The sequence below is a fragment of the Pseudorca crassidens genome, chromosome 15 (assembly GCF_039906515.1).
Source record: "Pseudorca crassidens isolate mPseCra1 chromosome 15, mPseCra1.hap1, whole genome shotgun sequence".
Classification (NCBI taxonomy): domain Eukaryota; kingdom Metazoa; phylum Chordata; class Mammalia; order Artiodactyla; family Delphinidae; genus Pseudorca; species Pseudorca crassidens.
Window position 1 is genome coordinate 84,881,526 of NC_090310.1, and position 25,814 is coordinate 84,907,339.

Sequence of the window (25,814 nt, forward strand, 5' to 3'; positions counted from 1 at the left end):
GTGGACGTTGATTTTACACACTGGGTTATGACCCAGTGCTATGACTTGGGTAGTCAGATGATCCAGTCCTTGTCCCAGCCTAGCACTAAGCCCTTTTTGCAAGGAGACTGGTTCCTTGTACTGGAAAGTGGAATTAGAAACCAAAACCTGAGCGTGGGGTGTGGTTGTTGCTACTGGGTGTCATTGCTATTCAGAGCCCTGGATAGAAATGGGAAACTTATGTAGGTAACTCGCCCGTGTAGACACACTAGCCCCTGTAGACACACTGCCCGAGGACCATTTCTTCATCCATCCATCAGTCTCTATATTGAGCTAAACATCCTCAGTCATCAGGACCCTTGAAGGGCATTTTCTTTACGACTCAGCTGCCTTGGTGCATTGAGTCTAGGTCAAGTTTAAAGAGGGAAAGAGGTGATGAGCTAAATCTTTTTTTTTTTTTTTCCCTGCCAAGCAGGTCAAGGTAAAATTTGTTTAAGCTACTTTTGCATCAGTAGTTCTCAACTAGGCATGAATACCCTCAGGAGGACACTGGACACTGTCTGCAGATGCTTTTGATTGTTACAACTGGTGAGGGCGGCACCTCGTGGGCGGAGGCCAGGGATGCTGCCCAACAGCCCACAGTGCCTAGGACGGCCCCCAGCAGAGGATGATCCAGCCCCAATGTCCGCGGTGCTGAAGGTGGAGACGCCTCCAGGCCGGATACAAGTGGGAAGGAACACTTGAGCGGCCCCCATTAAAGTCGTAACCTGCTTTCTTTTCTTCTCATGAAATAATACATAAATTTAATAGAAGTGATGCGTGATACTTTCTCATCTATGATATTCTAATCCTTTGATTTTTTAATGTTTTAAATTTAACAATAGCTAATTTACAGCATTGTGCTAGCTTCAAGTGGACAGCTTCAGCTTCTTTTCCATTATAGGTTATTACGGGGTATTGAATAGAGTTCCCTGTGCTCTGCAGTAGGTCCTTGTTATCTATTTTATATCTAGTAGTGCGTATTTTTAATCCCAAACTCCTAATCTATCCCTCTCGCCCCCTTTCCCCCATAAGTTCGTTTTCTATGTCTGTGAGTAGGCTTCTGATTTGTAAATAAGTTGTGTTATTTTTTTAGATTCCACATATAAGTGATATATAATATTTATCTTTCTCCGTCTAACTTACTTCACTAGGTCCATCCATGTTGCTGCAAATGGCCGTAATTCATTCTCTTCTATGGCTGAGTAATATTCCATTCCCTCTCTCTCTCTCTCTCTCTCTCTCTCTCTCTCTCCCTCTCTCTCTCTCTCTCTCATGCTCACTCTCTCCCTCTCTCTCTCTCTCTCTCTCTCTCTCTCTCTCTCTCTCTCTCTATATATATATATATATATGTATCTCACATCTTCTTTATCCATTCATCTGTTGATGGACACTTAGGTTGCTTCCACGTCTTGCCTATTGTAAATAGCACTGCTATGAACATTGTTATGCATGTACCTTTTCCAATTAGTTTTCATTTTTTTTGGAAATACGTCCAGGAGTGGGATTGCTGGATCATATGGTAACTCTATTCTTAGTTTCTTAAGGAACCTCCATTCAGTTCTCCACGGTGGCTTCACCAATTTACATTCCCACCAACAGTGTAGGAGTGTTCCCTTTTCTCCACATCCTCTCCAGCATTTATTATCTGTAGGCTTTTTGATCATGGACATTCTGACTGCTGTGAGGGCATACCTCACTGTAGTTTTCATTTGCTTTTCTCTAATAATTAGCAATGTGGAGCATCTTTTCATGTGCCTGTTGGCCATCTGTATGTCTTCTTTGGAGGAATGTCTGTTTAGGTCTTCTACCCATTTTTTGATTGGGTTGTTTATTTTTATGAGTTTTTTAAACATTTAAAATGTTATTCATATATATATGAATCACTCTGCTGTACACTTGAAACTAATGCAACGTTGTAAATTAATTATACATATACATATTCTTTTCCACTACAGGTTATTACAAGATATTAAGTATAGTTCCCTGTGCTCTGCAGTAGATCCTTGCTCTCTGTTTTACATATAGTAGTGTGTATATGTTAATCCCAACCTCCTTATTTATCCCTCCCCCAACCTTTCCCCTTTGGTAACCATAAATTTGTTTTCTAAGTCTGTGAGTCTGTTTCTGTTTTGTAAATAAGGTCATTTGTATCATTTCTTTAGATTCCACGTGTAAGTGATAGCATATTTGTCTTTCTCTATCTGCCTTACTTCACTCTGTATGATCATCTCTAGGTCCATCCATGTCTCTACAATGATCCAATTTCATTCCTTTTTATGGCTGAGTAATATTCCATTATATATATATATATATATATATATATACACACACATGTACCACATCTTCCTCATCCACTCGTCTGTTGAGGGACATTCAGGTTGCTCCCATGTCTCGGCTATTGTAAATAGCGCTGCAGTGAACACTGGGGTGTGTGCATCTTTTCGAAATAGAGTTTTCTCTGGATATTTGCCCAGGAGTGGGATTGCTGTGTCATACGGTAGTTCTATTTTTAGTTTTTTAAGGAACCTCCATCCTGTTCTCCACAGTGGCTGCACCAATTCACATTCCCACCAGCAGTGTAGGAGGGCTCCCTTGTCTCCACACCCTCTCCAGCATTCGTTATTTGTAGACTCTTTGATGACAGCCACTGATTGGTGTGAGGTGATACCTCACTGTAGTTTTGATTTGCATTTCTCTATTAACTAGTGACATGAAGCATCTTTTCATGTGTGTGTCTGTTGCCTATCTGTACGGACTATGCAGTCCATAGAGACCACATTTGGAAGAAATGTCTATTTAGGTCTTCTGCCCGTTTTTTGATTGGGCTGTTTGTTTGGTTTTTTGATCCTGAGTTGTATGAGCTGGCTGTATGTTTGGAAATGAAGCCCTTGTCTGTTGCATCGTTTACAAATATTTCCTCCCAGTCTGTAGGTTTGTCTTTTCGTTTTGTTTCTGCATAGTCTGCCTTCTTGTTTCTCCTACCCCACTACACTTTTCTGCAGAATTTATCAGTTTCTAATACACTACATAATTCCTATTTCTCATTTAGGCCTTCCTCTTCCCACCAGAGGAAACTCCACATGGAAGGGATGCTGGCCTCTCTTGCGTGCTAAGGGACCTTAGCCCCACGACGGGCCACGTGCCCACTGGCTTATTGGAGTGGCGGGAAGGGGGAGGTGGGAGTGGGGTGGAAGCCACAAGAAGGAAGGCTGGCCTTGGAGAGGATGGTCGCATTGTTCTCCCTGAGACAGAAGTAAGGGCTACAGTGAGAAACGGCTGGCAGTTGGTGTTACAGAAGGAGGGAGGCCAAGCCCACAGCAGTGCCGGGCGTGGGCCTGCAGAACAGAAAAGGTTTGGAGCAGTGATGGGGCACGTGGGAGGGGAGCAGGCGATCAAGGCGGGCAGCTCTGTGCCCTGTTCTGGGCGTGGAGGAGAGAGGAGACGGCTGGGGCGGGCGGACTTCGCCGTGGAGCTCGCGACCAACCACTTACACAGTTCCCGAAGCCACACGACACTGCTTCTCCCTGCTCTAAGGGTGGCCTCGGAGCAAGGGCCTCACCTTAAACCTCGTCTCTTGGCCTTCCCCAGAGCCCTTGGCCTCGCCGTCCTATTCACCCAAGGCCTCTTCTGCCCGGTACCCTGTTGTGGAAGGCACCCAAGCCCGGATGCCATAACTCTTGGGGCAGGCAGAGGGGCGGCCGTCTCTGAGGGCCCGGCTCCCCAGCGCAAAGCCACTGTGGACCTGGCACCTTTCCTGTGGGGCCCCCACAGCTCCCCTTCCCCAGCCTGTGGAGCCAGGCCACAGCCTGCGAGGTCCGCAAACGGGCCTCAGGGGTCCTCGGGCCCCAGGAGCTGTACATCAACTACATGCTGCCATTGGGATGGGGGGGTCAGTTTCTCAGAGGAATCTGTCTTAAAGAATTCACGGCTCTACTGGGAACAAGGTGTCTTCCTACTGCCTCTTCTCAGTACTCCCTGGGGACACGTCCTGCCTCCACACCACCCGCCTGTGCCCAGCGCGTCCCAGGAATTGCCGGGAAGCCACTCTGCACTTGTGACACATTCTTCAAGTTCGGTTGCCTTTTCCACACCCTCAAGTGTCTGAATCTTTTTGTTCTGCCCATCCATCCATCCACCCACCCACCCACCCACCCACCCATCCAGCAATCACCTGAACGCCTGTCTGGCTCTACGTGTGCCCTTCGGGGTTCAGTGTGGTTGGCAAGATGGGCATTAAGGAAATAAACATACGATTCCCTGCTGTGCTGAATGCCATGAAGGAAAAGAGCAAACTGTACCAAGAGAAATGGCAGCGAAACTGACCCGACGTGGTCTGGGGTGGCGTAGGTGGGTTTTAGGCTTCCCGCGGGACCCGTAAAGCATCGACCATGAGTTAGGGGCACACTGGGAAGGGCCGATAGGGACGAGTGCACATACACAGGCTACACGTGCGGAGCTGAGCTCGGTGGAGAAAGAACAAAGACAAAGAGACCCACCTATTCGTTCTACACAAATTTATTAGGCACCTACTTTGTGCCACGCGTGGAGACAGAAGCTGGAGAGCGTAACAGTCCGCGTGGCGGAGCTGGCCGTCACCTTGGGGCTCGGTCTAGAAGAAGTAGAAGGCGTGGGCAACAAACAAGCACCCAGCAAAGGAACCGAGACGAGAGGGGCTGTGACGCTCAGCGAGGGCTGGACGGTCAGGGGGCTTCCCAAGGGTGGGGAGGACTGGCCAGGCCAGGTGGGCAGCCAGGGTGAGAGCGAGGAAGACCCCCAGGAGGGGAGGAACAGGCCAGGTGCAGGCTGAAGAGCATCGGGGGCCTTTGGGGAGCTGCAGATGCTCAAGACCAAGGTTGGCATGGCTTTTGCGTTCCAGGCGGTGGGGAGACACCAGAGGCCTGGAGCAGCGGAAAAACAGGCGGGCTTGCATCTCGATGCCCACTGGCCACCACGGGGCGGCTGACCGCGTTGGGGCCTCCCTGGGGGGAGCAGGCAGACAACGTGGCCGGGCCGGCCTTTCCCTCGTCCGAGGGCCCACGTCCCGCCGCCTGAGCACACAGCCTGTGGGTGCAGCACTCCTAGAGCCTTCAGGAAAGCCTCCGCCCAACCCTCTGAACCAAGCACAACAGGATTGGGGGGGGCCCTCCGGAAGGGTCCTTCACGGTCACTTCCCACAGGGCTGTGCCTGATGCCCCCTCCCGGCCCTGCCAACACCGGGGCCCAGACGGACTTGGACCTCCCTGTCCACACCCCAAGTTCTCACACGATCATGGACCAAAGACCACGCCCCAGCCGTTCAACACGCACGTGGAAACCTGCCTCCCAACCGCCCGCTTCCCCTCCCAGTTCGAAGGCAGCACCGTTTACTTTGAAGAAACAGCCTTTGAACGTGGGCTCGGCAGCAGCCTCAGGGCACCCTGGAAAGGAAGAGAAGCGGATCGCGGCTCTGCCACCGTCTCACGCATAACGGCAGCCTCGACATTTCACTTCTGAAGGCTTTTCTCGGAAGGTTCTGTTGCTGCCTTGATTTGAGTGGCGGGCCGCGCCAACGATGTCGTCCTGCGTGCAGACCCGAGGAGAGCCGTGATGACGCCTCCCCCGCCCAGCCAGTGCCAAGGCGAAGGAGACCCCGCGCAGTACCGAACAAAAGCTGCAAATCAAAACGGGGCTGGCAGCTCACCGCGAAGCCAAGCAAAAGGCCCGTCCTTCGCGGCCCCAGGAAGCCCTCCTTGGCCCACGCTCCCGTGTCCCGCCCACCCCACAGGCCGGCCTCCACGATGGGTCCACGCGACTGAACGTGGGGGCTCTCGGCTGATGGGGCTGGACATCCTGCCTGGGGACAGTCGCTGTGGCCTAAAGAGAGTTAGAGACCCGCAAATGTGGCCAGAGCTGGAGGGGGGAGCCTGGTGCGGCCAGGACGGGAGTGATGCCCAGGGCTCTGTGGGGCGGGGAGCTCTGCCCTCCAGGGTGTTGCTTGGGGGCCGGAAGGCCACAGATCTGAGCAGCCCAGCGCCCCGGACACACAGGGACGGAGGGACAAGCCCGTGGCTACCTCAGCCAAGGTCACTACATCCAACAGGCTCGTTTACTATGCAGCAGTACAAAGTGTTTGCTCTAGGGCTGTGCCGCTGTTAATTTTTTATTTTATTTTTATTTTTAAACAGATGGTCTATAGTTTCCTGCTTATCAGCTGATACGGCCTGGCAATAAACTGGTACAGTAAATCCTCTTGTCTCAGGTGGCTACGGGCCGTGGGGTGGCCACCATGAATTAATCAGACCATCTTAAAGAAGTCCCATAGTGAACCTAAGGTCAGCTGTGACAAGGTATTTCTAAGAGGCAACTTGCTGGGCCTTTATTCAAAGCTAGACGTGACCCAACTCTAACCTGCAGATCATGCAACATGGAAACCCTTAAGAACAGGCAGGTTCTGGTGGAGGGTGAAGACCACGCCTTACCTCCCGAGACTGTGCATAAAATTCTGTTTTCTTAGCAAACCTTTCCTTCAGAGGGCGAGCTTAGACTCCCATCAAGGAGGGGCTGAAGCACTGAGGTTTCAAATCAAGGAGGTGGCATTATGGAGGTTCAGGGGTACCACACAGTCGTGTCGGGGCTTCAGAGGGGGGACACCGCTGCTGACGGCTCCAAGGACGCTCGAGAGCAGAAAGGCTTGGGGTAGAGAGAGAGAGGAAAGGGGGCAGAGGGTTAACAGGGTGTAGGCAGCCCCCATGCACACCCCACAACGCCCCAAGGACACACTCGGACAGACCTTTGACTTGGTGTCCTTCTTCTAATGGCCAAAACAGCCCTCAGGGCAACGTATATTTACAGGCAATCTTTAGGCTGTCGTCCGCTGCTGATTTAAGGGAGAAGCGGTCATGGTTTTGAAAATGGGGCCCCTTTTCAGATGAAGGGGAGCAGGTTGTTAATGAAGTGGGTTGAGTCGAGATCCCCCAGGCCTTTTTTGTGATCTTAGACAAATCACCTGCCTGGAGTTGACTCCTTCGGGGCCCTAGCCAGGCTCAGAAGAGCTTCTCTGAAGCCCGTCCAGTTGGCCGGAGGAAGAAGTCGGGGCTGCGAGCTCCTGCTGTTTCTGCGGGGCAGGCACGGGGGTGGGGAGCCCTACCGTGTGGCGCTCGGGATGGAATGACAGAGCTGGTGGAACCCGTGGTCCCTGCACCCAACCATGGTACGGACAGGGAAAGCCACGCGGGTCGTGTCACTTACCTGTGACCACACAGCCAGGTTCAAGAGCAGGTCCAGGAGGTGTCCAGGGTGCGGGGGCCGCGGGAGCCCCACCCCCGGTGTCTCCTGAGAAAGGGGCACGGCCAGCTGGGTTACTGCAGCTGCGCCATCTGCTGGCGGGGGCCTGGGGCACTTTGTGCCAAGGCTCGGGCCCCCGGGAAGGTCAATCACCCAGAGAGAGCAGGACGCCGGGTGGGGCTCCAGTGGGAGCCTGGGGGTGTCCCAGAGACCCCTTCACAGTGGACCCGCAACACCAGACACCCACGCAGCCCACCCAGCCTGCTGTTCCCGTCAGGGGACTGGAGAAGCGGCTCCCAGCACTGACCCTCTCTCCAGCATCGCTTTCCTCACTGGTCCAAAAACCCCAGAAAACCCCTGTAACACCCTGGCAAGAGGATGAAGATGGGTGGCCCCTTCAGAAGGGGACCGGTGGGAGGGAGGCATTGCCGGAGGCTGGGTCACCGTGCACACTGGTTTCGCCAGTCTCGGCCATCTCCCCAACGAGGACAACCTCCCCACCACGTGGGCTCCAGGCCAGAAGGAACCAGCTCCGAGGACAGGCTGAGCCCAAGGGCTGAGGAAGGGCCCAGATGTACCAGGGACCCTCTTCTAAACTGTCAAAAACAAGGACCCAGAGGGAAAGCCGCCCTGAGACTGGCCTTGGCAAGCAGACCCCAGCCACCCCAAGTCACCTCTGACCCCTCTCATGTGCCCACCAGCCGTGCTGTGAGCCCCCCAGATCATCTCAGACACTCTCCCCGCCAACTGGTGGCTCCGGCCAGGCCTCATCTGGACTGACTGGTCCCCCGCTGCTCCTTCCTGCCTCCGACGATCTCCTCCGCGGTAGCAGGAGGCTTTGTTTTTTCCTTTTGGCCGCCCTGGGTCTTCACTGAGGCACGCAGGGCTCTCTAGTTGCAGTGCACAGGCTTCTCTATTTGTGGCGTGTGGGCTCAGCAGTTATGGCGCTCAGGCTTAGTTGCCCTGCGGCATGGAGGATCCTCCCGGACGAGGGATTGAACCCACGTCCCCTGTGTTGGAAGGCGGATTCTTAACCGCTGCGCCACCAGGGAGGTCACAGCAGGGGGACTTTAGGAGGCGTGGGTTCAGACCACGGCTTAGACCCCTCAGCCTGCTGCCCTCCTCTCACGCCCGCCCCCCCCACTTCCTGCAGCCAAGCTGGACTCTGCTGTCCCTACGGCCCATGGCCAGCTCTGCCCACGTCAGAGCCTTTCCCCAGCTTGTGACCCAGCAGGCTCCTGACTCAGTCCAAGCTCCATCTCAGACCCCTCCCTGGAGCCCCCTCATGCCCTGAGAGGCATTCAAAGGCAGCAGCTTGGAGAGTGAGCTCTGGAGCCTGACCCACCACCTGACTTCCAATCTAGGCTCCCCCATTTGCCAGCTGTACAGCCGCAGGCAAGTTACTTGACCTCTCTGTGCCTCCACTTCCCCGTAAGGTTACAAGACTAAGTGAATGAATGTATTCTCCTCGTGTCTGGGAGAGGGCAGGCACCACGAGACACATCAAACTAAGGGAAACAAACAAATCAGGAGTAGGGCTTCTCCACAAAAAGACCGAGCGTGGGGCAGGCTGTGTGCTGACAGCCAACCCAGCGCTTCTCCCACAGGAGAAACGGGAGAGGAGGGATCTCCGACTAAGCGTCCACGGAGGTGGCCCCGAAGGCCCAGCCGCAGGCATGGCTGCCGTGGCTCCTTCCCAGGGGCCTGGACAAGCAACAGAGAAGTCTGACCCGCAGAGGACAAGGAGGAAACTCTGCACAGGAATAGGAATGAACTCAAGGGCTGCCCGCCGCCAGCCAAGGGCCCCAGGGGCCGCAAGAGAACCCCACCCCCAGCCCGGCCCCCTCTGCTTCTCCTTCCCCTGTGTCCAGGAGCCACACCCAGGTTCGGCCCTGCCCTGGCCTCCTCAGCACCTTCCTGAGCCCCCGCCTGGCCACAGCCGAGAGGCCCAGAGACACACAAATGCCGGTGTAGCCGCGGTAACTGCCCTGACCCTGTGGAGTGTCTGTTCAGGCTACGAAGCGGCCATGGGGAGAAAACTGGGCCACCTCGCTGGCCCCATGGGCCTGGCCGAGGCCTGGTGAGGGGCTCGCTGCCCCCTTCCGTTACCTGCTCCTCCCCAGGCTGGGCCACTCAGGGCTTGTCCATGAGCCCAGGTCTCCCAGCCCAATGTCACGGCAAAGTCAAGGAGGCCCCGGCCAGCAGCTCAGAGGCTAATTCTGATGGCCCTCGTTCCTTCTGAGATAATAATAGCTCCACTTTACTGCCGGAGGACAAGTGAAAATGCCTACAGAGGCCAGGCCCTGCTCGGCCTTGAGTGACGGAGCCAGGTGACGGTGCGGTGGCGGGTGTGAGGCTCGCCGACAGGGGGCGGCCACCCCCTCAGCTTCGGGGGCCTGTGGATGGCGGGCCCCAGACACCCAGAGGCTCCCTTAGGCCAAGAGAAGTCAAATCTCCAAAGCTTTGGTCAGATCGCCTACTACCAAAATGCTGGCGGCTATCAGAAGTCGGACCTAAAAACATCTGTGCAGTCGAGACACAACCCGTCCCTGGGTGGGCTCAGGCCCGGGGGCAGCTTCCACCGCCACTCTGGGGTGGCGGGTGTGCACCGATGAGGTTTTGCTGTTGACGGTAACAGCGACGCTTAGCGGCTTGGTCTCCCAGAGCCCCGGGCCTTCTGGGGGAGGGAGGAAGCGCCCGGGCAGATGAGCCGTCGCCCAGGGGCGTGGGGTGGACCAGGGTAAGCCTGGTGCTCTGGTCTGTTTGACACCCAAAACCAGGGGCCTGAACCACAGGCTGCATCCGCATCCCGTCCCTCTGAGCTGGGGGCTCAGTCCTGCCAACCTCCCACCTCCAGACCTGTCCTAGGCACGTCCCCTGGCCCCTGCACCTGCTCTGCATCCTCACCTGCCCTCCTCTGCCTGCCAGGGCCTACCACTCACTCACAGGACCCTCCTGCTACCTCTTCACATGCTGGGCTTCTTCCCAGACACTAATCCTGCCCAGCTCTCCCGACCAAATCTAGCTATGGTGAAGTGGTGTCCTCCAAATCCCCCTGCCCCTCTACCCTGCTGCCGACTGGGCTTCCATTTGTCCTGGGACATTTAAAAATATCTGTCCAGCCTTGGCATATAGAACCCAATACCCCCAGCTGTCTGAATACCGGGGCCTCACTCGGCCAGCACATGCCTCCGCTTCCAGTAAACGCGTCAGCTGACCCAGAACACGGGGTCGGCCGAGCCCTCCGTCCCCATCCCGCCACTCTTCGCTTGGCTCCTGCATCGAGTGTATTGCCAGCTCGAGCCCATTCCTGGCCCTACAAGGAGAAGACAGGCGCGGGCTGGGGGCCTCTGAGCCATCTGCGTGCCCGTGACACGGAGCACATGCCGGGAGCGTGGTGTGATGTCTGCCACAGCTGTCCCTCTCTCCCTGGCTTCCAACCCCGATGGGCCCCGTGGCCCTTGTATTAATATAGCACAAAGAGGACCGGCAGCTGGCCGTGGCAAAATCTTTCCACACGGACGGTGACAACTGACATCACACTGATTTGGGGCCCGTATGTTCCAAACGGGCATACTTTTAGAAAGACCATGGCTGCAACCTGCCTCGTCACTGGAAATGTGTCCACCTTTGCTTTGGGAACTGCGGACATCTCCAGTGAGCAATCGGGGGGCCTTTCAAAGGGAACCCAAACGATGGGGGGTGGCTCTAGGAGCCTCCTGGGGCTCACAGCAGCAAGGGTCCCCTCCCCTGGCGAGGCTCCCCTCGGTCTGTGCAGTGATTAAACGCCCCGTGGGGAAGAGGCAGGGAAAGCAGGGCCCGTGACCTTGACACGCTCTCCCCAGGGGCGTAGGAGGAGGGCGGCTTCAACAGACCCCAAAAGAACTCAGGAAGAGTGGGAGCAATGAGATGATTTCTGGGATTTAGACGCTTCAAAGGCCGCTGGAGAAAAGGCTGGGGGTGACAAGGGAAGCAGGGCACCGGGGCTTATGCCACGCAGCTGTGCTGGGGCCCTGGACCTCAGCTCCACCTGCCTCACCGTTGCCTCGGAGCGCTTGGAAATTCCCATTGCAACTTTACAAATACACATGTGAAAACAATATTCAGCAAAAGTTTGCTGAGGGCCTAGCGCGCACCGGAACTCTCCGGGCACCGGTCAGTCTGTACAAGCAGCAGAGAAGCGAGCAGGCCCTGGCAGTCCACAGCACGACGGGTCCACTCCCTGCACGCCCTGGAATGGTGTCAGATGTCCCTTCCACCGATGCCGACCTTTTAAATTTAGTGTTTAAAAATCCTACAATGAGCCCTGTAACCCTCCAGCCGACCCAAGGAAGCGCAATCGGTAACCTTATGGACTAGAACCCCCTGCTCCCCTGCCCTGCCCACCTTCTCTGCATAGGCAACAAAGATGTCAGCTGGGGTTTATTGTGTGCTTATCGTGAACATCACTGCGGTTTCCTCGTGCATATACTGCTTGCTTTTGAACTTTATGAAACGCGGATCCTACCACGTCTGAATATGGACTTTTAGGCACGGGCTCTTTTCTGGCATTTTCTGGCAGCCAGTCGAGAACAGAGAGCACGATGGAAGGAAAGACCCCACTGCCCCACGGAATTCCCGGAAAAGCCCCGAAGGAGAGGAGTGGCCGTGGCTCTGAGGGGAGAGGGCGGCCCTGCGAGAAGCCGGGCGGGAAGGAAGAGGGGCCCGAGCCCGAGTGGCCGCTGCTTGCAGCACGGCTCTGCCGAGGCCAAGGGCACAGGGTGAAGCCTCCCGGAGAAGCGTGTTTCTTGGCTGTGTCTGCAAACAAAAACATGCGAAGTGACGGCAAATGTCACGGTAAAGGCAGAGCGAGACAACTACATCTGTCGATTTATTATTAGAAGGCAAATGTCATGGAAAGAAAATCCGCCCCGAGCCATTCGGTCCTGTTGAAACTCCACAGGGTGCAGCTGGCTGGAACCAGAATCCTTCCCACCACGCCTCCGCTAGGAGCGGCCTTACTCCATACTGGGGTCAACTCTAATTTGTCCCCTTTGATGGCAAAAAGTCACTGGAGAGGCAGACAGGAAGACCACCTGTCTTCACAGCCTCCCTGGGGTCCACGTGAGTATGTGTCTCGGAGAAGAGGGCGCTGGACTAGATCCAGGCGGTGGCCGAGGCGATTCTGAGGGGCACGAGGCAACAGAGGGGCTGTCCGTTTTAGAGCTACTCGCTGATCTTGGCGTGTATTTAAAAAATACTCAGCCAGAAGCTAAGTGACGCTGATATAATTTTCCTTTAAAACCAAACTCATTTACGAGAAGAAAGCAAGTCGGTTTAAAGAAAACTATTACGTGCTTAGAGGATGCGGATATGGCAAAAATCGTGAAGGTAGAACAGAAATAAGCGAACTCAGAGCACAAATGATCTCGATGTCTCTAAGAGGCTGTAAATTTTCTCTAACTTCTAAGGTACTGTTGAGCTCAGAAAGTTCCGACTATGTTCTCTGCCTAAAAACGGCCATTGCACACAGCAGGCCGGCCGCCCAGCCTGGACTGAGCCTTCTCTGCTCGAGGCCCTGTGCTTCGGGGCGTTTCCACGGCTCTGCCAGCCCAGAGCCCGCCCCCCTACCCACTGCAGCTGCTACCAAAGGAAGCCCCAACAAGGGGGGTCGCTGGGCTCAGCTCGCGGTCATGAACCCCAAGGAGCCCCTGGAGAAGCTCCTGTTTCTCCTCTCCTGAGTTTGTTCTTTTCCCCAAGTTTCCACAATGACTTCAGAAAGAAACACAGATGAACAAATGTCACTCTTCGTGTAGGCAGTTCACCCAACTTAACAGGTGCTCTCAATGGCAGACCTTGCTCTCATCACATACAAGTCTATTTTAAAAATACTTCAAATGGGAACTGACTCTTTTAAACATGTTAAAAATAATTATATTATTGTTCACTGTATTACCTCATTTATTTATTTGTAGTGTCACATTATTAATAACAATATTATTATTATTAAGGAAAAGCCAGGTGCCTATACAGCCCAGTTTGCCAGGGAAGTCCTGCTTTACCTGTCATCCCACTATCCCCCCGCAGTTAGCACTGCCTTGCACACTCAAATGTGTCCCGGTTGGCTGACAAATGATTAGGTCACCCTAGTTATGCACCATGACTAACTTGTCTATGTCTGCAGTGAGTAGGGTGGGAAGCAGGGGGAGGACAGAGACCTGGATTTCAAAGGCTGGAGGGCATTCTTTAAATTGTGGCCATTCCCAACTTAAACTGTCTAGATCCGGGATTAGGACAGGAGGTCTACCGCTCAGGTTCAAAACAATCCAGCGATGAGGGCTGCAATCAACAGAGCGCAGCAGAGCTCTCCACCCCGAGGTAGTGGTGTGAACGGGGCTGTTTCTAAAAGAGCTCAGTTACGTTCAGGAAGAACTAAAAGTGGCCTCGACCCCAGCACACCTGGCCTCTCTCTTCTCAGATCTTTCAGTGAGGTTTCCCGCCCCTTGCCTTCGTGGCAGATCTCTGAAACGAACTTCACTGAAGTTCAACGTTTTTTCTTGACTGGTTAGAGACAAGAATGATGAATCCAAGGTCACAGCCCCAGAGGCCCAGCCCCGAGCCCTCACTCCCAACCCAGGGAGGTCTGGGTTCTCTGGGTCAGAGGAACGGGGTGGTGTTGAGATTGGGGACACATGCACCGCTGGTGGGGACGAACTGGTGGCCTCGTACTGAAGGGTGGCTGAGCCAAAGCCCTGTGTCTACCTGGGACCCAGCAGTCCCACCGCTTGAGATCGACCCGAGAAAAACCCCTGTGAACGCACACATGGAGCAGGTGCCGGGACGGGGGGCAACGCTCTTCCAACAGGGACCAAGCGCACGTCAACAGGGAGGTGACTGTCAGTATCTTCTATTCAGACCAGAGACGACGGGTGACAATCCAGGAGCCAGGCAGCTTACGGGAACCAGTGCAGAAGGGTCTCTAAGATACGGGGCCAAGTGAAAAGCCACAAGGTGGCATAGATGCTGCTTGTGTTTCTTTTAAAAAGCCATTTTTCTGTGGAAACTAGCCGGTAACCTCAGGGGGATTCGAGAGGTGGGTTATGGAGCCCGCGGCTGGTGGAGGGTCACTAAGGCAGCCTTTAGCCTTAGCTCTAGTATTTTTAACTTCTCATGTAACGCATCTAATTCCTATGTTCCACGTCTAATTAAACATTAAATTTTTAAAGTAATGGCTGGGAGAAGCTGCTAATATGCCACGGGTCTCATGGAGTAGACATCCTGAGAGAGGGTCTTGAGGAAGATTAACTTGCCTTTCTTGTACCTAATTCCCGTATCTGAGGGACGAGCTTTAGGTAGTAACTGGTGCTTTTGGAGTTGGCTGGGTATTTGAATAACTGGCAGAAAAAGAGAGCGTCGCCAAACAATCTTCGCGTTAACCGCGCCCAAGTCCTTCTCCTGGCTGCCGTGTGGACTTTGCCAGGCTCGATTACTAAGGGCCTGGTATAGTTCTATTTCTAGCTTCCCAACATTTGTAGCCGGCTCTTGCTTTGCTCTTTCTTTAATAAGGAGCCGGCAGAACGTCAGTTCTAAAGTGGATCAAGAAAAGAATGTGAAGCTCTGAACTGTCCATTTGGGTGCTGACAAGAAATAGACCTGGAATCAGGGGGCTGACATCCGAGCCCTTGGCTCGCGTTCAGTGTCTCCGTGAAGGCCCCCAGTTGGCACAGCGAACCAGGCACTGAACCCGGACCACAAAAGATCCCGTCTGAGAGACGGCTTTGCCACTAGCTGGCAGGTCCCACCCGCCTCTGAGCCTGTTTCCTCACCTGTACAGCCAAGAAGCTAAGATTTGATCTCCCAGGTCCCTTCCAGCTCTGGGACGGCTTCTGTCCTCCATCGGGGTGCCCCTCCCTGGTACCCCCCTTAGCACCAGATTCCTTCTGCTCCCACGGCTGCCCTTCCATCGAGCTCCAGACCCATGACCTCTTTCTGCCTAGTCGACTCCTCCTCACACGTGGTCCAAAGGCACTTCTAACTCCACAGGTTAGGGACTTCCCTGGAAGTCCAGTGGTTAGGATTCAGTGCTTCCACTGTGGGGGGCACTGGTTTGATCCCTGGTCGGGGACTAAGAGCCCGCATGCTTCGCAGCACGGCCCAAAAAAAAAAAGACCCCAACCCCACAGGTTAGTTAGAATGGCCGCCTCTCACCCCACTCACCCCATCAGAACTCGAGGTCCCACGCCCCCTCGAACCCAGGGAAAGGCACTGACTTCGGCCAGTCCCGCCAGGTGTCTTCCTTCACCCAGCCAATGCCCCACATCCATGCTGCTGCCAGGCCTTGTTGGTCAACCTCCTAAATAACTCTCAAAGTCGTGCTCCCAGCCACCACCATCTCTCTGCGCCTCAAATTCCAACCCCCTACCCCGTGGCCAGAGAGACTTTTGAAACCGACAACCTGATGACGGCACCTCCCGTCCATCAGGACAGAGGCTTCCCTGTTCAAGACACAATAAAGACCGCGTTTCGTCCTGCCAGGCCAACGAGGCCCTGCGTGGCAGCCCCTGCCCACCCTCCAGACCCAGCTCACTCTGTGCCCCAGTTCCGCTGACCTTCGGCTGGTTCCCCTAACCCATCATCCTTTTCACTAGAGGGCTCGTGAACGCTATTCCTGACCTTGGAACTGTACGCCCGACCCCCACCCCACATTCACCCTTCAGTTCACAGCTCAAGTGTGCACATATCATCTTCCCAGGAAAGTATTCCCTGATATGCCCAGATCGAGGGCAGCTTCCTCCGCCATATACTCTGAAAAAAAAAAAAAAAAAAAAAAAGCACGTTTCTTTTCCAGTGCCCTTAGCTCGAGTCGGGCTGTAATGAGAACCTCCTTCACGTGGTGATGCATTGTTTCCAGATCCCCAGCTCCAGGTGGAGAGACAGGGTCGGAGAGAGCTCATCTTCATATCCTGGTGCCTAATACAGAGTATGGCCCATAGTGGGTACTCAGTGCATTTCTGTAGATCAAACTATGGCTTCTAAGACCTTCCATCGAGAGGCCACAGAGAGCTCATACAGCTTACTATCAAAAAAACAAACAACTCAATCAAAAAATGGGCAGAAGACCTAAATAGACATTTCTCCAAAGAAGACATACAGATGGCCAACAGGAATATGAAAAGATACCCAGTATCACTAATTATTAGAGAAATGCATATCAAAACTACAATGAGGTATCACCTCACACCAGTCAGAATGGATCATCAAAAAGTCTACAAATAACAAATGCTGGAGAGGGCGTGGAGAAAAGGGAACCCTCCTACACTGCTGGTGGGAATGTAAGTTGGTGCAGCCACTGTGGAGAACAGTATGGAGGTTCCTTAAAAAACTAAAAATAGAGCTACCATATGACCCAGCCATCCCACTCCTGGGCATACATCCAGACAAAACTATAATTTGAAAAGATACCTGCACCCCTATGTTCACTGCAGCACTATTTACAATAGCCAGATCATGGAAGCAACCTAAGTGTCCAATGACAGATGAGTGGATAAAGAAGATGTGGTATCTAAGAGGCCACTAAGAGACAAGACCCAACACGACTGGCCTCTCCCACTTTCCGTTAGGCCCCTTCTGCCTCGCTGGGCTCCTGCCAATCCTAACCATCACCCTCCTGCTTCTTCACCTTTACCACCACCATCAGTGACAGCTACCCTACCACTGACCGAACGAACTCTCACTGCAGCAGCTCAGTACCAGTTTGCTTGCCATCAACCACTACTAAGCAGTTCCTATTTCTTTCCTCATGTGATCACCTCCACAACCCTGGAAGGAGGTTTCTTTGGACCCTAGAAGGATCTTATTTTGCCACTGTGGAGGCAGAAGACCAGACAGGTAATGCCACTGGTTAGCTATGAAGCAGAAGGAGGCAAGGTGTATATTCAGCCCAGCTGGTCCCAAATGTGGCTTCTTCCTTCTCATCCCAACTCCCTCTGTTGAGTTCCTCTCATTGGATACCATCTTGTTTCCTTTTAAAACCCACCTAAATACTATCAGAGAAAAGACATTAAGAGAAAAGCCCTTTAAAGAAAGAAACACAATGAGGATGTGCCACTGCACCCATCTCATTTAGAAAAGGAGCAAAGATTCTTGTCTCTCACATACTTTCAGAGAATATGGCGACACACAAAGGAAGGGTGAAGAAACCAAAAAAAGACGAAAGAATAAAAACACCAATTTAACTAAACGATATGGCTAACTAGAAGACAAAAGAATAAACGAAAAATTATTTTAAAATTTAAAAAAGCCCAGAATTACCAAATATCACAAAACTGTGGAGTCGGAAAGGACATGAGTTGGAAGTTCCTGATTTTGAGATTTCAGACAATGCTAAACTTTCCAAATAAATATGGAATGCCAACCTGGGTTGCCACCCAGTTTTTCTCTTTTTTTTAATATGCTAAGTAAAGTCATTTAAAAAACTAAATAAGGGCTTCCCTGGCGGCGCAGTGGCTGAGAGTCCGCCTGCCGATGCCGGGGACACGGGTTCGTGCCCCAGTACGGGAAGATCCCACATGCCGCGGAGCGGCTGGGCCCCGTGAGTCATGGCCGCTGAGCCTGCGCGTCCGGAGCCTGTGCTCCGCAACGGGAGAGGCCACAACAGTGAGAGGCCCGCATACCGCAAAAAAACCCAAAACAAAACAAAACAAAAAAACTAAATAAAAACAAAATTTAAAAACAAAATCTTCAAACCAGAAAACCGATATCACTATCTATTGTCACTCAAAAAGAAATGACACTGAAATACCAAAAGGTAGGATGCTTACGCAGCCTCCATCTCAAGGACAGTCCCTTCCCTGAATAAATTTAACCTGATGAAAACCCCACTACATCATCTTTATTTTTCTCACTTCACTGCGCATTGGCATTTGGCAACCACCGACTCAGCTCAAGTCGCTCCCTTGTGCGGGATTCCCTTCTACAAAATCCTCCTGCAGCAACCTCCGCTGAGCGTTGGCCTGAGCAGGCTCCTGGTTGCCTCATAAAGCAACCAATTCTAACGGTAGCAGAATAGGAGAAAAATGCACAGAAATCAATACCGTTCCTATAAACACAAGAGAAACAGCCTGAATATAATGATGAAAGAGGGTCCATTCACAGTAGCAATAAACACATCAAATACTTGGGAAATACATGATACATATTCACATATCAAATTCCACATATATACATCAGAATTATATAAAGAAAACACAAATCCTTAATGGGAGAAATAGAAACTCAAACGAAGAGAGAGACCATACTTCCGGCTGAAGGCTAAACACAGAAAAAAATGACGCTATTTCCTAACTTATAGATTAAATGAAATTCCAGTCAAGGCATCACCAGGGTCATTACGGAACTTGACAAGAATGATTCTTAAACTCTGTTTTCTTTTCTTTTTTTTTTTTTTTTTTGCGGTACGCGGGCCTATCACTGTTGTGGCCCCTCCCGTTGTGGAGCACAGGTTCCGGACGCGCAGGCTCAGCGGCCATGGCTCACGGGCCCAGCCGCTCCGCGGCATGTGGGATCTTCCCAGACCGGGGCACGAACCCGTGTCCCCTGCATCGGCAGGTGGACTCTGAACAACTGCACCACCAGGGAAGCCCTCTGAACCACTGCGCCACCAGGGAAGCCCTCTTTTTTTTTTTTTGTCTGTGCTGGGTCTTCGTTGTGGCGTGAGGGCTTCTCTCTAGTTGTGGTGTGTGGGCTTAGTTCCCCCGCGGCCTGTGGGATCTTAGTTCCCACATGGACGCGGGGATCGAACCTGCGTCCCCTGCATTGGAAGGCAGATTCTTAACCACTGGACCACGAGGGAAGTCCCAAATCTTAAATTCTATAGAAAAATAAATGGACAAAACCATCAGAGGAGTCTGAGATAATACGCAGTAAGAAGATTCTTGCCCCAGCAGATCTTAAAATATAGCATGAAACGATGATCATTCAGGCTGTAAACCAACTAAACCAATGGGGAATGATGCCACAGCCTAACAAACACGGCAGAAGTAAACTCGCTACCAATAAAAGACACAGAAGCCGCACTACGCCACCGCTGTCCTGAGGACAGACTGATGTTTTTCAAAACCTTCCCATCTCAATTTGGAATAGGAATTTCAGAGTTTGTTTTTTTTAAAAAAACTAATTAAGCAACATCAGAAAATTTCAAAGTGACAAAGATGAAGATTTCCTGACAATCTAGAAAAACGTTTCGTATTCCTGTGTGTTTCCTATTCCCGTGTGTTTCGTATTCCTGTGTTTTGAATTCTTAGGGCCATCTCAAGCTCCCACCTCCGAGGCTGTCCAAAACACAATTTGAAATTCCTTAGACTCATCTTGTTCTCTAATTATGAGTGTGAGGGTGGGGTGGCGGAGGTGCTGGCAGCGGGCGCCAGGGAACCTTCTGGGCTCCTTAGTCAGGGGCTGCGGCCCACCGGCCCAGCACCCAGCAGGCCCCACAGGGCCCTCTTGCTGTTCTCGGCTTCCCAACTACACGGATGGTTCTCAAGGGCAATTAGGCCTGAAGTCCTCACTTGCCGCGAATCAATCAGACCTCAGCAATTTGGAAAAACAAAAGTCTCGCTCTTCCTTCTTCCCTCAGGAGTGGAGAGGTGGGAGGGAAGTAACGGCTCTTTTACGAAGGAGTTTCTAGACCAGCAAAGGGAAAAACTCCCAATTTACAATGATTTTTAGCCAAAAAAAAAAGTATGAAGGTGGGAGGCTCCAGAAGTCGTCATCACCAGACAATAGTGAGTTTTCATTTCTGATCTGAGAAGACCTGTTCTTTTTTCTTCTAGTTTTGTGACATTTTCTTTACCTTGGGTGGTTCATGTCTAACTGTGGGCCCTGCTGGGACCTGTATTATCCTGGCAATGGAGGTGACCTTGTCCATCATCTGCCCCAACATCTCAGGACTCTCATGCACAAGAGAAGAAGCGGGGGGTAGGCCTCCGCCAGAAGCAGGAAGCAGAGGTCGGTCACCTGGCCCACACCTGGCCATGGACCTGCTGAGAGGGAGCTGACCCAGAGCATCCCCTTCCCTGCCTAGCTGACAGGTCCACAGCCTCGGGGTGCCACAGACCCTCATACCTGTGGGGCAGGATGGCCCTTCCCCGACTGCCACTGGGAAAAACAAAGCCGAGAGCAAGTAACAAATACCTTAGAATCCTCTTCAAGTCAAAGCACTGCCACGATGAATGAGGCTGATTTCCCCAGTTATGAGGACGGGCTGATTACAGAGCCCAGCATCATTTGTCCGAAGATAATTGCCTCAATTCTCCACTTCACTTTGCACATATAGAAACAGTCGCAATCTACCAAAGCCTCGGTGACTAGATATGTTAAATTGGTCTAATCACGTCTTGAAGAGCTTGGGCTGAAAGGACAGCTCCGAGTGCCATCCTGAACCAGGACACCAGCGAGCCTCTCTCCCTCGGCCCCGCTGCTGCCTCCCTCCCCCACAACGTCTGAAGGGGTGAGTCAGACCCTCAGCAGAGAACAGAAAAACAACTCTGAGGCTCTCTGTCAATGTCTAGTGGCCGTGGGCCCGGGTGGACAAAAGCTAAACCACACACCACAGGATGTTCCCGACAGCCGAGTGGTCCTCTGCAATCAGCAGTGTTTTCAGCCACTGCCCACCAGCCTCAGGAGGGGCAGCTCTGCAGGGCAGAGGACACAGCTGACACCAGCACCACCGGGGCCATGGGCAGCGCTGGCCACGAGAGAGCACCAGGCAGGCTGGAGCAGGGCAGGTGACAGAATCCAGGCGCCATTTCTCCAGGACAGAGCCAGGCAGAGGGCCAGAGTCCAGGGTGAACCAGGGACCACATCAAATGAAAGCTTTGGCTCTGAGAGCCAGAGCCAGAGCAGAGGAAGGGAGGCACCGTGCCCCAGGAGGACCTGCCCACCCAAGCTTACATTCTGCCTGGGGGAGGGGCCTTCCAGACACTTCCTGTTGGATTAGGAGCCTAGAAATTGCTCCTCCCATGACAGGAGTAGGTAGGTAGGCAGGTAGGCAGGCAGGTGGGTGTTGCGTTGGTAGGATTACCTCGACAGCGCACAAAGCCAAGAGAAAAGAAGGGCCACTCCTGAGAGGAGGACCCCAGCAGCTCTGCACAGGGACACAGGTCACTTCTGATCCTATCTCCCTTTAAAAATGAAGGGCACAAATAGAACATTGTAACCCCAACAAAGGCCTGGACAGAAGCCAGCCATGTCAAAGAGATGATGATTTCCCCCTATTGTTTGCTTCTGGCTCTAGACGGCACAGCCCCAAAATCACAAAGTCAGGAGCCCGGGCTCGTCGCCCTTTCTACTGGTGAGAGCTGACAGATACCAGCGCCGTCTGAGTGACAGCGACGTGGCGCCCCAGAAAAGCGAGCCAAATGCTCTTGTATTGTACCCAGACCTCTGGGGGGGGGGCGCAGGCAGCAAGGCAATGCCAAATTCCCAGTGGGCTTGAGCCTTTCTGGCTGATTGCCACAGTCAGTGGTGGGGAGCACGTCATATTCCCTGAGTTCATTTCTACCCAAAGGAAAGTTTGAAAAGCTCTCCGTCTCTAAAATTAGTCCTTATCAATGACTGTCCAAAAAAATGTGTTCAAGAGTGATTGTACCCACTCGCCTGGCGGAGCAGAACCAAACTTTTGTGTCTCATCTTGGAAAACGTGTTGGTGCCGAGGGGACCCATGACAATGGCCTGGCGAGCCTTTTGAGAATTCACGTGAGTCACGTCTCCCCCAGAGTGACTAGAACAGGGCTTCGCACACAGTAGGCATGCGGGAACAGGTGGCTTGAAAGCACTGCTCTAATGGGCTTCAAAAAAAAAAGAAAAGAAAACCTCAAAGTCAGACGAGGTAAAAGCTCACCTTTCAGAAAACCACCAGATGTAACCACCTGACTGTAGCCACCGTCGGGCAGCTTCCCTCCCTGGTTTGCCCACCTGGCGAGGATTTAGAATGTGGCACCTGTTGGCAATCCACTCTTTAATAGTTGGAGGCATTTCACATTGACATGCATGTTGTCAGATGACAGGGGTTGGTCACTTCTCAATCACCTCCATCTCCCCACGATGCCTGGAAGAGTGTCGTGGTCACAGAAGTGACTCAACGTGAGGCTGCTTAACAGCCAATTTCATTGTTAATTTCCGAGGCAGCTCCGGGAGGGGAGGCAACGAGGCCCGATACAACTAATAGACAGAGACGGATTTCTCTGCTTCAGCAAATGAGCTGCGGAGCGGAGAGTCACAGAGCCCACCCTGGTCACAAAAGGCCCACCGCTGGCCGAGCCTCCATCACTGACACCTGTTTGCTCGTGTCCTGAAACTGCCACCCAGACACTCCTTCCTGCCGCTGAGCCACCTGCACTTTCAAATGCTTCTACAATAGAAGCCGAGTCGGAAGAGCACGTTCATCAATAGAGCCCCCAGCCCCTCTCCCAGGGCCTCCAGAGCCCTTTCATGGAACCAGAATCTGACTTGAAAAGAACTCGGTGAGCGTGGAGTTCTAATTCCACCTGGCTCAGGAGTCCCAGAAAACATCTCTAATATGTGGTCACCTGTCCTTTGATTTAACGCCGCTTCTGACGAAGAGCCACCATCTCCTGACAGCCGTTCCACTTCAGAGCCCTAACTGTTGGAATATCCTTCCTTGGGCTGAGCTGAAATCTGCCTGTTGAAACTGCCTCCCATAGGTTCTAATTTTGCCCTGCCGAGCCACATAAAATACATCATAATGCCTTTTCCACAGGACAATCCTTTAAGGGGCTGAAGACAGTTATTCTTCACAGTTCGTCCAAATAAGACCCTGATCGTAATGAACTGGAAGCTGCGCTTTCCAGTCCAATGGGTCCAGGAGCCTCCCTCTGGCAGAGCCCCGCCGGTGATATACGTTGATATATGTCCGCACTTTATTTACCGCAGACAGACAGAGCCCCTGGTTCCTTCGCCTGGTAACAACCCGAGGCCGTTCATCACCCACTTGCTCCTTTTCGAAATTCACTCTGCAGCAAGCACTTTTAAAGTCATGCACGTAATGCATTTAAAGAGCGCTTTCTGCACAGAGCCATTTGCTCAGCCCCGGCACTAAGTGCGAGATGGAACAGTATTTCAGCGACGTTCTCCTGCCCCCAGAGCCCGTGTCGAATGTACGCCAGAAATGTATCGGTAACTATACATGACTGGGGCTCTAAATGCAGTGCTTTGTTAAATGTTCATTTGCTGATTAAAATGCATCTTGCAAAGAAAGTGCATTAGTAATGCAGAATCTAGTCCAAAACTATGTATTATGTAATGCACATTTTCTAATAATGCAGGCAGTCTCGGTGTATCTATATTAGTGGATCGGCTCCGGGCTGCCAGCCCCATTATAGGCAGAAAGCACTCCTTTTGCAAAACGAAGTACTTTCTTATGTACACTAAAGAATCATAATCCACCTCGTTGCTGACAGCTGGCATTTGTCTCCATTGAAAGGGCATTCAGCAGCACCCACATATTCCTGAGTTTTTCCCAATGTGCCCCGAGAACCACTTGAACGATGTCTTTATGTTCCACTCACTGTCAGGGGGGCTGAGCTGATTGAAGAAAGCAAGTGGGCGGGTCAGTGTGAGCAGAACCTTTGGAAATGTCTCAGGTTGGGGCTGAGAGACCAGGATTTGAGATCTGCAGCTCCAAAGGGCCCTGTCCCGTGTCCCCCGATACCATCCATATGATGACTGGAGCCATCCAGACACCTGTGATAATAAAACCCTTTCAGTCACTCTGCAAAGGGTAAAGAGGAGAGCACAACGAGAACGCAGACGTCTGTCTTTTTACAAGGTTTGCAATCAATCCCACTTTATTACACCAATCAGTATTTTAATGCTACAAACTAACTCGAAGAAAACAAGATGCAAGATAGACACAGCCAAGAAGACAGGGCAGGAGCATTCAAGACCATCCCCAGCGAAGATGCAGAAACAAAACCTCCACATGTCAAAACAGTCGCTAGGATCTCACTAAGGTCTTAACTCTGGGTTCAGCAGCTCTAAGGCAGGCATGGTGCGCAAGGGATAAGGGTGAGTCACACCACACTGAGGAATAGCTGTGGGTGCAGGACACTTCGGCACCAGGAAGCAGTGCCAGGAGGGGACACCTGGTGGACCACCTCAGAAGGGAAGGCAGAATTACCTCATGGACTCTTCAAGTGTCCCCCATGTTGACTCAAAGACAAGAAAAACCACCTGTCGCACCTGTAATGCCTTGTTGTTGCTTCCACAGATTCTAGGAAGATGGTTTTGCCCTGAGTTATACCACCGGTGGACCTGTCACAAGGGCAAAAGTGATGCTGCATATTTTAACGGGGAGGGCATGCACAACCCAGAAGCAGCAGTCAGGTTACAGGTGGAACCCCAGAGCTTCCGAAGCACCATCCTGCCTGAGCAACGACCACTCCACGGATCCCCCTCCAGGAGGACATGGAGCTCATTTGGTTCTCCAGGGCTGAGAAAGAGATGGGCTCATTTCCTTTGGGGTTCAACGACATGACCTAGGGTGTCGAGGGGTCCCTTAGCCCTAATGCTCTGGTTGATCCAATAATTTTCTCACTAGAATGCACGCCGGGTTAAACAATGTTGGTGGGTAAGGAGGGAGTCCTGAGTGGTTTAATGCTCTGAGTAACAGCAAATTAATCCTAAGTATCCTTTCCTTGATGTAAGATTTTCTTTTCTTTCCTTTTCTTCTTCCTACTCTATCTTCAGCACCTAGAACAGAGCTTGGCATGTGCTAGGCACTCAACATTTGTTGAATGAACTCACTTGTTGAATGAACTCACTTCGTTGAAAACCTATCTATGAAAAGAGCTTTGAGTGGTACCCAGCGGTTTCCTTGATAGCTGATCGCCCTGCAGCGCCCCCCAAGGGCAGACAATTGGCTGCACCTACTGAAGAGCACAGATATTAACTAGTGGTTCCAGCTAATTAGACTTTCGGCACATGTTCTCAGCTAGAGCTCAGGGTGGTCCACCAACGGGCTTGGGGACGTGTAAACCATCACTCCGTCTGTCTGTGGGGGTCCTTCTTAGGGAAGATGCTCATCTATCCATTAGGTAACTAATTAGTCTCTTGAGACCGCATTGGTGGTTGGGGGGATTGGAAACTGCTCAGATTACGGTCACTGTACCAGGTCTGCCAAAGGTGATCTCACGATTAATTAATGATTGCCTGAGGTTACCATGCTCACACTATTGAGCCCCTGGAAAATGCCCGGAACCGCACCGTTAATACTGACGTACAGAAGCTCATTCCTCCGGAATATCCGCAATTTTGCGGTCTGGTTTTTAGCTGCTTCGGGCTTTGTTCAACTTATCGATAACCCTGGAGAAGCTGGGGAGCGGTACGGACCCCACGGAGAACCCATGCCTAGCTGCGCAAGCACTCTAACCTGTAGCTAGCTCGCTCGCTCGCTCCTTGGCACCCGCCAGGCCCCCAGCCGCTCCCATCGCCCAAATCCTTTCAAACAAGGTTCCCTCCTGCCACCTGCCGGCCCA

At 52.4% G+C, this 25,814-nt stretch overlaps 1 long non-coding RNA gene across 7 annotated transcripts in view; it reads right to left on the reverse strand.

The window, feature by feature from the left end:
- Positions 1-4,520: 4,520 nt before the first annotated feature.
- Positions 4,521-25,814, reverse strand: part of LOC137208122 (uncharacterized) — a 32,359-nt gene continuing 11,065 nt past the window's right edge. For 2 of the 7 annotated variants that reach the window (XR_010935469.1, XR_010935473.1), the window contains exons 3-4: positions 6,791-8,294; positions 4,521-6,690 (exon numbers count right to left, since the gene is read on the reverse strand). This is a non-coding gene — a long non-coding RNA (uncharacterized lncRNA). Of the gene's footprint in view, positions 6,691-6,790; positions 17,738-25,814 lie in introns of those variants that run through there. The other 5 variants (XR_010935475.1, XR_010935474.1, XR_010935472.1 and 2 more) reach the window with 5 other exon arrangements.